Source organism: Lissotriton helveticus, chromosome 4_1 (genome assembly GCF_964261635.1).
Source record: "Lissotriton helveticus chromosome 4_1, aLisHel1.1, whole genome shotgun sequence".
Lineage (NCBI taxonomy): Eukaryota > Metazoa > Chordata > Amphibia > Caudata > Salamandridae > Lissotriton > Lissotriton helveticus.
This window is the reverse complement of record NC_136063.1, coordinates 716097160-716109521: the sequence shown is the minus strand read 5'-3', so window position 1 is coordinate 716109521 and position 12362 is coordinate 716097160.

The following is a 12362-nucleotide window of genomic DNA, read 5'->3' as shown; positions in this document are numbered from 1 at the left end:
ACTGGTGTGTCGGACACTCAGAGTTTCACAGCAGAGGTGCGGTGTCTGAATCCTGTCACACAAATAGGAAGGGATCAGGGGTAGAGCACCTATCTGACAAATGGCTGAAAAACCTTAACATGGGCAAGCCAAGAGGGAAGAAAGACGGGGCACAACAGCTCTCACACACTGAATCCCCGACACAAGCTGAACAGGAGGCACAGGGGATACCTCAGGATTCTGGGCTACAACAACAATTTGGTAGGATTTTGGCGGCCATTGCGGACTCCCGCACTGCCCTGCAGCAGGATATTGCGCAAGTGGCGACGGGCCTTGGTCTGCTGCGAGCAGACCACTCCAAGTTGGCGGACAGAGTGAAACAGGTAGAAGGTGCGCTCTAGGATGTGGCACCTGCACAAAATGCTTTAGCTGCAACTGTGGCAACTGCCTTAGAGCAAATTGTGGCGCTGGAAAAGTGGGCCGAAGATGCTGAAAGTAGAAACAGACGGAATAACATCTGAGTAGTAGGTCTGCCGGAAAAAGCGGAGGGGTCAGACATGGTGCGCTACTTGGAGGGATGGCTGAGAAAAGTGGTTGCTCCCGAGGGATTGTCGTCCTTTTACACCCTGGAACGTGCACACAGAGTCCCTGCTAAACCACCGCAACAAGGACGCCCCCCCGACCGGTGGTGGCATGCCTGCTGCACTTTAGGGACAGAGATTTGCTGTTCCAGAGGGCCCGTACCGATGGCCCCTTCCACGTAGGAAATAGTAAGGTCACCCTGTTTCCGGATTACACCTTTGAGATTCAGCGCCACCGCGCATCCTTCCAGTCGGTTAAAAAGGAACTGCGGGCTGAGGGTCTCCAGTACTCCCTGTTGTTTCTGGCCAAATTGAGGATAATCCTAGATGGGAGGACCGGCTTCCATGAAACGCCAGAGGAGGCATGGGAGTGGCTGGAATCTTACAGAGCTGGTAAAGATGGGCCAGAGCGACAGACCCAAGAACTCGCGGAGGAACATCAGCTCCGTAAGTCACAGCGGATAAGACACTGACGGCGAGGACTGCGGAAGCCATCAACCTCGAAAACCGAGCTGGAGCAGAGAGGAGTGCTGAAAGCGGTGACGGCTATAGCAAGGGAACTGATGGAGCAATTGCCGAAGGGTACGGACACTGAGAAGGACAAGGAGCACTCGGATGCTGAATCCTCGAAGACGGACAGTGTACATCTGCCACTGGTCACGCCGGGAATGGCGGATGGACTACTAGACGAGTAAACTTGTATTCTAGGAGGGTGAGATGTGATTGCTGGGAGCAGGGGGAGGACAGGTGAACAGTAATGCGGGTCCACTGCCTGGGTACCCGGAACTACAGCAGGGAGGACCTCCAGGTCCTATGCCACAATGACATGTTTGAATACGGGCTGAGTGTTTAAAGGAGCCTGAAAGCATATCCGGAGACGGGGAGGAATGGGAAAGTTACGGTTGTGGGGGGTTTTGAAGCGGTACTGGACCTGAAGTGTACAAGGTCGCCGATTGGCACTAAGCACCCCCCATCGCCCATAAGGCTTGCCCTCAGTTACTGCTGGTGGGCTTAGAGTTGAGTTGGTGGTTGAAATGGTTTGGATGGGGGCTAGCAATGTTGTTCTAGGTCCTGTTCTTGGGGGGGGGGGGACAGGGGAGTTGGGGGAAAAGAGGGGAAGGGGAGGGCGCAGGTGTGTTCATTATGGTACGCAGTGAAATGTGGGCATTATTGTATTGCAATGGGAATAACACCTGATTTACGTTGTATTACCTGGAATGTAAGGGGGCTACATACAATGACGAGGCGACACAAGATACATGCATACTTGGTCAGGAGGGGAATACATATAGCGCTGCTTCAGGAAACTCACCTCACAAAGGCAGAGGGCCTGGCATTACAATGAAGATGGAGAGGGCAGGTATTCAGCACCGCATATTCAGCGTTTGCTAGGGGGGCATTGATTTGGATAAGGGCAGGGGTACCTTTCCAGGCCACGAAACAGACCAATGACCCCGAAGGCAGATTCGTAGCAGTAGAGGGGAGACTGCGGGGGAAGGATATAGCGCTGTGCAGTATTTATGCACCAAACATTGAACAGGCACGTTTCTTCGAACGCTTATCAGGCACACTGGCGCATTACTTCACAGGCCCGGTGCTGATGGGAGGAGACTTCAATTCCATAGCAGATGTGTCGCAGGACAGGTCGCATCCCCCTCTAGCGGACTCTCCTGCTTATAGATTGGCTAAATGTAGAGTGGATTGGCAGACTAGATGGGGTTTAATCGATGTATGGCGCACACATCACCCACGAGACAGACTACTCATACTTTTCAGCGATGCACGATTTGCATGTTAGATTGGATACAGTCCTATGCTCCACACAGGTAATGTCCTCCATGGTGCACACTGAATATCTCACGAGGACGTTATCAGATCATAACCTGCTGTTATTTAACATGCTTTGGATGACAGTACAATCTGACATCCCCACCTGAAGGCTCCGTCCCGAGACATTGGAAGATCCGGTTTTCCAAAGGGAAGTAGGCGAGGGAATAACACATTATTTCAATGAGAATGCAAACACGGCGACCACAAGGGCGATAGAGTGGGATGCATTTAAGGTGGTGATACGGGGGGTCTGTATCAGTAAGCATGTGGGAGTAAGGAAGGTGCTACTGCAAGATGTGGATAGGGCTGAGAGCAGGCTGAAGGCAGCTGAGTTAGCACGACCTGGTCATCCCGAAGCGCAGGCGGAAGTAGTAGCAGCCAAAGAAGCTGTGGCGGCGGAGATGGAGAGACTGAGAAACTATGACTACAAATCCCATGTTATGAGAGTGCATGCGGAGGTCTAAATAATAGCGAGCTCTCATATAATGTTTCATAGTAATCTAAGAACCGGTCTAAAATCTCACATTGAGTGAAGACCGTGCCACCCCCTCTGTCCTTTAGTGCCAGGATTGAGGACCCCGTGCCGTGGGATTGGCCAGGGACGCTATTGGCCTGGTTGGCCAATCCCACGGCACGGGGCTCCCCAATCCTGGCACTAAAGGACAGAGGGGGTGGCACGGTCTTCACTCAATGTGAGATTTTAGACCGGTTCTTAGATTACTATGAAACATTATATGAGAGCTCGCTGGTAGCCGGGGACTCAGATATTGAAGCCTTTTTGGATAGTGTACCACTTCCGCAAGTAGAAGAGGAACAAGCAAAATGCTTGGGTCAGGATATTACGCTGGAGGAAATAAGGTGCGCTATCAAACATATGGCCTGCAATAAAACCCCGGGTGTGGATGGACTGCCAATAGAATTTTATCTACAATATGTCGAACTGCTAGCTCCACGATTACTTGAGGGTTATAGAGAGGCGAAGAACTTAGGTCACCTCCCCAGTTCTATGAGGGAGGCGCTTGTTATCCCATTGTTAAAACCTGGGTGGGAGAGCACAAACACAGCGGCCCACAGACCACTTTCAATGTTAACTAGAGACTATAAGGTTCTGAGTAGGATTTTGGCGACTCGCCTGCTATAGCACATGACGGGCCTGATTCATGAGGACCAAGCTGGGTTCATTCCCACTAGAAGTACAGCCAACAATATAAGGAGACTAGTAAGGATTATGGGGAAGAACACCTGGGCGCTCCGAATCCAATGGTGCTTTCAGTGGACATAGAGAAAGGTTTCAATAGCTTAGAATGGCTGTACCTATATAAGACACTTGGACGTTTTGGGCTAGGAGATGACTTTGTAAACCGGACCAGGGTGCTGTATGATTCCAAGGTGGCCAGGGTTAAAGTGGGAGGGCTGATATCACCCCAGTATCAAGTGGCTCGTGGCACGAGGCAGGGCTGCTCACTCTCTCCGTTATTGTTTGCCCTGGCGACAGAGCCCTTGGCGGCAAGGGCTCGATTAGGACAGCACTATGAGGGCCTGGATTTCAGAGGAGATCGGCAATATATTTTGCTGTATGCGGATGATCTGCTGATGTTTCTAGTGGATGCTGGTGCTCCATTGGAAGGAGCAGAGAGACTATTATCAGTGTTTGGCGATGTCTCAGGTCTACGGGTGAATTGGGCCAAGACATGTTTGTTCCCGGTGAAGCGTAATGGGCTCCCACCCGGTGGATCGAGAGAGGTGCGTTGGGATCCGACGTGCCTAGTGTACCTAGGTGTCAACATATATCATGGGGCCAATGACATGCTAGAAGGAAATGTAGGACGGTGTGTGAGGGCTCTAAAGGGCAATATGGCCTTCTGGTCCACACTCCCGCTATCCGTGATGGGCCGAATAGCTTTATTAAAAATGATAGCACTACCAAGACTGCTATATTTCTTTAGGACACTGCCAGTTTGGATACCAACCTCGGTCTTTAAATCTTTGAAATCCATGATCATAAACTTCCTATGGGGAACTGGTAGACGACGAGTTGCCCAAGCAACTCTAGTACGACCGAAGGCGGAGGGCGGACTGGCGGTCCCAGATTTTGAACTATACTACCTAGGGGCTCAACTTCAGGTGCTGACACAGGCGGTAGCAGTGGAATTTAGGGGTCCTGAGAATTTGAGAGGAAGGGGGATACTGCGGCATGTTTTATCCTTTATAATTTTACAACGGAAGCTAGATCTTGCCGATCTCTCTCTGGAGGAGAAAACGTTGCGAATGTGCTGGAACCGTAGTCAACGTAAAGCCGGAGTATTACATCCCTATGCTCCCGAAATTCCGCTGGGGATGCTCACTGCATTGCCTCACAAGAGCGACTGGACGCCTTTGATAGACTGGGAGCATGCCGGGATCCAGGTAATTAGGGACTTATATGAAAACGGGGCTCTGCTGCCCTACAAAGCTTTGCAAGAAAGATATGATGTCCCTGGGGGAGGTTTCTTGTTGCATGCGGCGTTAGTTCATGCACTGCGGCTGCAGTGGAGAGAAGGGGAAACAGAACCCAAAACAACGATGGCATGCCAATATGTAGTGATGGCGGCTGGGACTTTTAAGGCGGTCACATGCTTGTACTCCAGAATATTGAATGAAGGATTAGTGCCCCTAGATGCTTTGAGATTAAAGTGGGAGACAGGAGTTGGGAAGCCTATACTGGAAACCACATGGGAGCAAATAGTACGAAGGGCTTGGAAGGGCACGAGGAACGCGCGATTCCAGTTGGTGCATTTCTTTATTCTGCACAGGGCATATCTGACGCCAGGTAGGGTTAAGAAGTACTTCAAGGTTGAAGATGCAGCGTGTCCTAGATGCGCAAGCGAGGGGGTGGAGCTGGAACACGTGCTGTGGGAGTGCCCAAAACTGGGAGAATATTGGGAGAAAGTGGGGAGCATACTGAACGAGGTTACAGGGAGGCGCTTATCATTTGACATGGCAACATGTATACTGCACTGGTTCCCTCATACCTCCAAGACAAAGCTGACTAGTAAATTTGTGGATCTGGGGCTCTTGTTAGCTAAACAGGAAATAATAAGGCTTTGGAAGTCGAAGGAAGGCCCCAGTAGCAGGCGGTGGAAGGCGGAGTTGCACAAGTGGCCAGTAGTGAGAGTACACTCAGATTTCAACAGACTCGAAGTCTAAAAAATGAGAAGGTGCTTGAAACTGCAAGCGCCTGGGAACTGTTGGTACAAGCATTGGCTGATCACCACTCTGACGAGGAATAGGTGGAGACTATTATGCGTGGACAGCCCCCTTGCAGGTACACTGTGGAAATAGCTACATTGCAGTACAAGCACAAAATACGGTTTGAACTAAGCGCTTAATGTATGACACACCGGTGGGGAGGGACAAGGGGGGAACTGGGGCTGGGAGTTGGGGATAATGTAAGCAGGATGTATAAGATATGAATCAATGAGTAATGTTGCATGGCGATAAGTATATCATTATGTTCGGATTCTATAGACCTCACAAGGTATAATTTGTCAGCTTGACAGGATGGGTTGGGAAGGGGTTGTAGAAGGAGGTGAGAGATGATAACTGTGGATGCCATTGTATTTTATACTTGAATGCTAAGAAACTAATAAAAACTGTTTAAAAAAATCATTGATCTCACTGGTGATTTCAGCCAGTTTCGCTTTGAAGGCTGCGTTTGTGATGGAGGCCTTCAGCATCCCTTCAGCTATCGTGATCTAGTTGTAACCAGGGTATGGGTCTTATAGAACCAATAAGCTTAGTGAAATGTTTTTTTCTTTTTGGAATTTTGCTGGTATTGCGTTACTGTCTCAGTAGTACTGTGCTACATTGGAATAGCAAGAAAGCGTCAAATAGGCTGGAATCATTTATTTTTTAGCCAACAGAAAGCTGGATTGGATGTTTGTTCATTACTGTTCTGCTTTTGACCAGATCAGAAGTGAAACAGGCCTGCTGCTGGTTCTGCTCTGTTTGTGGTGATTTTAGAGAGCTGAACGAAGAGAAACTACTGCAGTTGGTCATGATGCATTGGAGGAGGAAGAGGAGGCCACTGCTATTGAGGAACAGGAATTGGAGCAACAAAGGAAACTGAAGAAGTCCGTGGTATGGCAATTCTTCAGCATTTCAGCGAGGGGAGAAGAAAGTGAAAGTCTGGCAGCTGACATGTTTACTATGCCAAAAATGAATATCTCATGGAACAGGAAACCAATATTCCCTAGGGACCACAGGAATGTGTAAGATCCTGCAAGCCATGCATTCCACCTCTTTGGCTTGCGCAGGACGAAGACAAGAGTTGGATTTGGCCCAAATCGAAGAGAGAACCTCTGCTGGACCAAGGGATGTTCCAACTGCTATGCCTTCCACTTCCTCCATTGCCACTTAATTATGACCACAATCTCATATTTCTGCCCACCCGTCATTCCACCACCTGGCTCTCAAGTTGCAGTCAACCGCCTTCACCAAAAGCACAACACTGTGGAGCCCTACCTATGCGGGGACTGTGATGTGCCGTTTGGCTTACCAAACTGTTTTTGATGCAGGGGAGAGTGACTTAAATATACACCACAAGCTTGTCATAGCACACCACTATCCTCTCCAAAAAACGTAATTTACTTTTTTGTCCTTGCAGCAGGTTTTTTAGTGCTTTGTTGGGTGGATTTTGTTCTCATTTTAAAGCTGGTCCCCTCCCTTGACTTATAGTTTTTAATTTACAGGTGTTGGTAGTAATATATAGCAAAGAAGAGAGAGAAAATGAGAAGGTATGTTAACGCTACCTAACGTTATATAAGTAGGTACAGTAAATAAAAAGTGTTGTCACTTTTTAAATTACAAATGTAATTTCCTTTGTTAATGTAAAATGCTACATTACAATACATTTCATGTACTTTAAAATACATAATCAAACATCTTTTTCTTTAGTGTTGTTCAGTTGGTAGTAACATGAACGTTAGTCATGTGTGCCATCATTTATCACCCACCAGGGTGCAGAAAAGCATTTTCTTTTGTTCATCATCAAACACTGAGGAAAAACACCAGTCAAATGGATGGTAAAAAAAACTTAGTACTGTGCTTTTCAACTGTGAGTTCTATTTTCATTTGTAAAGATATTCCTACAAACTACATTCCATACCAAAAGCAGTAGATTTATTCACAAGTAATCAAACATGCAATGCCACATGACATATCTACTGTAGGTAGTATATATACTACATATTTCACAGATCTTGTAGTATTGACTTACAATTAGAATTTAGTAGTTATTATAAAAAGGTAACAGTTCATTACATTTTTAGGCAATCTCTGTTTAAAGGTTAACTTACTGTTATCACCTGCAGTTCATCTTGTATTGTTTATTAAATATATGGGGAAATGACCAGAAGTAGTATTGTATCCATGATGGAAAATAATGTCCAGACAAGTAAAAGTGTGCCCAGATATGGATATATGAGTAGCAATGAAATCACCCCCTACTATGTAATTCTGCCAAATTACAAAAGTCTATTGAAAATACATTACATTTTAAGCCTATTTAGGGACCCTCCTTTTTTCTTTGCAGCCCTTGATGAAAATGCTGCAACACTTTCAGGACCCCAAGAATGAAACTGGGGCAGAAGGTCTTCAAAGTTTTGTTGACATTTTTCAAAAGGGTGCAAAGTTTTTAAGGGACAAAAATTCAGAAAATCTATCTGGAGACCCTAACTATAACTACAGAGTGGCTATTCACTGAAAAAAAGGATAAAGTGGTGCTATAGTTCATTTAAATGTTCAGTAAAAACATAGGGGCCTATTAGGATGGCGGACGGACCTGCGTCCGTCCGCCACCCCCGAGGTGGAGGGAACGTCCGCAGGGTCTGCGGCGTTCCCTCCAGTGCAATTAGGATGTGACCGCCACCCTGGCGGTCACATCCTCTATATTTAACATTGCGGCGGGTGCTGTTTTAAGCAGCACCCGCCGCAAGGTTAAATATGCATGCTTTGCATTTGCATGCACAAAGCGGCAGGCACCGCACGGTGCAAATGCAAATGCAACGGGCCCTCAAAGAAAAGACCGTATGCCTTTCCACGGCGGAAAAGCCGCCGCGGAAAGGCATGTGTTAGGCCCCATCCTAATATGGCTGGCGGTTTCTGATAGACACCGCCACCATATTAGAGCTTTTCCGCCGTGGTCGGAAGGCGACTGCGGCGGAAAAGCGGCGGACGGTCTTGCCGTCCGCCGATGACCCCTCAGCCATCCTAATCTGGCGGGGGGTCTTTGGAGGCACCGCAGCAGTGAATCCGAATCCTCCTGGCCGGCGGTGGCTTCCGCCGGCCCGGAGGATGCGGATTCACCGCGATCCTAATCGGCCCCATAATGTTTTAAACTGAAAAGAACAAAGAAATTCACCAGCTATAGTTATAGGTAATTTAACTTGTGACCTGGCCATGCGTAGTTTTGGCATCAATAATTTCATTGCAATTATAGTGATATTATAAAAGATGTTATAGAAGAAATCATGAGTGATGTAATATGCATGGTGCAATGAATGGTGACGGCGCAAGTTACAGTTACCTTAGGGCACAAGTTATAGTTATTTGAAATGACTATAAGTGGTGAATTTCTAGGGCTTTTTTAATGTAAAGTAATATTTCGTTACCATACGTAAAGCCAACACTCCACTGCGAACGGTCGCCAGGCCCTACTTTCAACCCAGAGGCAGCCAAACCCACACTGCGCACAGCCTTTAGCCGTGAATGGTGAGAGTTTGGCAAGAGGTTAATTTAAGCTCAGCACAGCCTTTGAGGAGTGGCCACAGGGCCTTGCCTGTGGCCAGGCTATGTGACTTCCCCACCCGAAGGCAACCAACCTCTCACAAGCTGCCAACCTCATGCCGCCCACAGCCTTTGGCGTGCATGGCATAGTGTTAGCCTTTGGGCCCTTGGACCCAATCATCAGTGCCAAAATATATGCATGCAGCCCTGCTCCCAAACCATAAGCAGCTCTGTGGACCTCATCCCTGGGGTTGAATTCCATTAAAATGGGAAGGGGGTGCCTGGCACCTCTCCTAGAGCCTATTGTAGCCCCCAGGGCATCTCTAAATTGTAGGTGGGTGCCCTGATGCCCAGCCGAAGCACCCAGACAAAACTTAGCTTAAGGGATAGGGGTGCACAGTCCTCCTCCCCAAGTCTCATTAGTCTCATTAGACTCCATGAACCCCATCCTCTGGGGCCAAATTCAATAAAAAAGGGAGGGGGTCATGTGACCCCCCTTCCTGTGCCTCTTTAGGCCTCAGGTACCTCATCCCATGGGGCTAATATCAGTTAAAAAAGAGGACGGGGTGCAGGCCGCCACTCCCCGAGGTTCATTAGGCCCCAGGGACCACATCACCAGGGGATGTAATTTATTAAAAAAGGGTAGGGGTTGTATTTTATTAAATAGGGGAGGAGAGCCTTCTCAGGCCCTGGGGACCCTATCCCCTGCGGCCTCAATTATCGGTAAGTGCCTTTGTGGCCACCTGAGGCGCCCATGAAGCAAAACATTGTGAAGACCTAGAGCCCCCAGGTGGCAGGCATTGATCCTGCACAGAGGGAGTAGCTATCTATGCTTTCTCCTTCGGGGGGGGGGGGGTAAGCAATATATGTTCTCTTTCACTACTGGCAGGTGTGCGGACAAGCAGAAAGAACAGAAGTCTGCTTCGAGCCAGTGTGAGAATATTTAAATCTCCCACTGACAGGGAGAAGACTTGCATGTTTCCTCCCATCTGTTAGGAGATTTAAAAATGATGGTGCAGAGCGACAGCAAACATACGTTTCCCTGTCTGCACTGGTGTGGGCAGGGAAACTACTGTGTCCCAGTGGAGGGCTCCCCATGACACAATAACTGACCAAACCCCAGCTTGTGGGATCCAAGGGGCATTTGGAGGGGGACTTCGCAGCCCCCTTCCTTTTGATTACTATTACGTCCCCGGGGGAAGAGGTCCCTTTTCAAGTCTCAGGGAGGAGGGTCACGCGGCCCCATCCCCTTTGATTTACATTTCAGCCCCAGGGGGTATTGTCCCGGGGTGTAATTAGGCACAGGGAGGAGATCAGCACACCCCCTTCATTTATTTACTCTGCTTTGGAGGATGGGGAACTGAGGGCCTTTTTAGGCTTGAGGATGAGGGCCGCGTGTCCTCCCTCCCCTTTTTAATGCATTTCGGCCCCAAGAGGGGAGACACACACCCACCTCTCTTCTTTATTATCTTGGCCCTGAAGAATGAGGTCCCCGGGGCCTCTCAGAAGCTCGAAGGGGAGATATGTGTCCTCTGGTCTGAAATAAACCACATATATGGCCCCTTCTGGGCCCTGGCCCAACCCAGGGTTTTTTTTTTAAGCCCACGATTGTGCCGTTAAAAAGTGTTGCCATGGATTCGTGGATCCTCTGCGAATTTATTGCAAAATATGTTGTTGTTTTTTTAGGACTTAGGAGTGAGAGCTAAGATGGCTGACACCACTTCCTGGATGATGTGGTGGCAGCCCATTACATCTCAGTTTGAGATCAGTTGGATCTGCTTAGGCTCCGCGTCCCTAGCTATACAAAGGTATTGAGCATTAGATTGCTAAATTACTACTGAATGGATTTACACCAAATCATGAAAAGCAATCTTTCTGGACCAAGATCTAGCTTTCTGCCAAATTTGGTATAAATCCTTTCAGCAGTTTGGGCTGCAGCTGTGTCTAAAGTATCTATGTAAAAATTAATGAGGAAAATTCATTTTGGGACCCCCTCTTCTACTTGCACAAACTAGTCAAAAAGAGGCACATTTTTGGAACACAATATGGCATTTCCTAAGGAAACACGATCTTAACTTAACCCATTGGCAACCACCACTGTATACATATAACATTGTAAGCTATGTTTAATTAAAGCTCAAAGTTAGTTAAATTTAAAGTTGAAATCAATGTACATTGTAACTGCTTAAAACTATTTAAAATGGGTACAATTATTATTTAAGTAAAAGCATAACTTAAAAATCAAGTCTGTCACAAATTAAATAAAAAGAATAATGAATAAAATTTAAAGAAAAATGTGGGTGGGAGATTGGTTTTAGGATGTGGTGGGTTGTATATTGTTCTTTAAGTAGTGCTAGATTAGTATTTGTGTAAAAGAATATTTTTATTTTACATTAAATGTATTTTTGTAAATAATAAACTATATTACATTTCCCTATATTTTCTTGAAGCAAGATATCTAGAAACATGTTCAAAGTTTCTAGTAGTAGCTATACACAGGAAATTATATATTCAGTCAACGGAGTCTCCACCACCTCATTTGTAGGGGTGGAGACTTTTAGGTTTACACTTGGGTGTAAATCTACACTCAGAAATGGTGAATAGTTACACCTAGGCATAGGGGTACATCTAGATGTGAGTACATTTGCAGTTTCAAACTTACGTTTGGGAATCAGACCCTCTTTCTGTGTTTTATAGTTTGTCGTAATGTCTGACTGAATTTAAGCAATTATATTAGCAAAATGCTAATCTAATTTCTCCCACTTAAATCCTTGTTGCTCACACCTTATTGCCAGTTTCATGTTAAATCATTCATACGGTTTGCAGTGGTGAAAAGTCTGGCTTCATAGGCCACCTCAAACAAATAGCTAGAGGGAAGGACATTTGCTTCACACAACCTACGGCCACATGCATCATTGTTGCCGTTTGCGATTTCTTAATTACGAAAATTAAGGAATCGCAATTAAGAAATCGCAAAAGGCTATGCATTAAGAAATCGCAATTTTTATTGCGATTTCTTAAAATTCCTTAATTGCGATTCACAATTTGCAAATCGCAATTAAAGAATCCCTTCCCATTGATTCCTATGGGCCTAGAGGCCCATAGGAATGAATGGGAAGTCATTCTCAAATTGCGATTAGCAATTTGCGAATCGCAAATTGAGAATGCAATTTCAAGGGTGCAGGGGGGGTCCAAAGGACCCCCCCT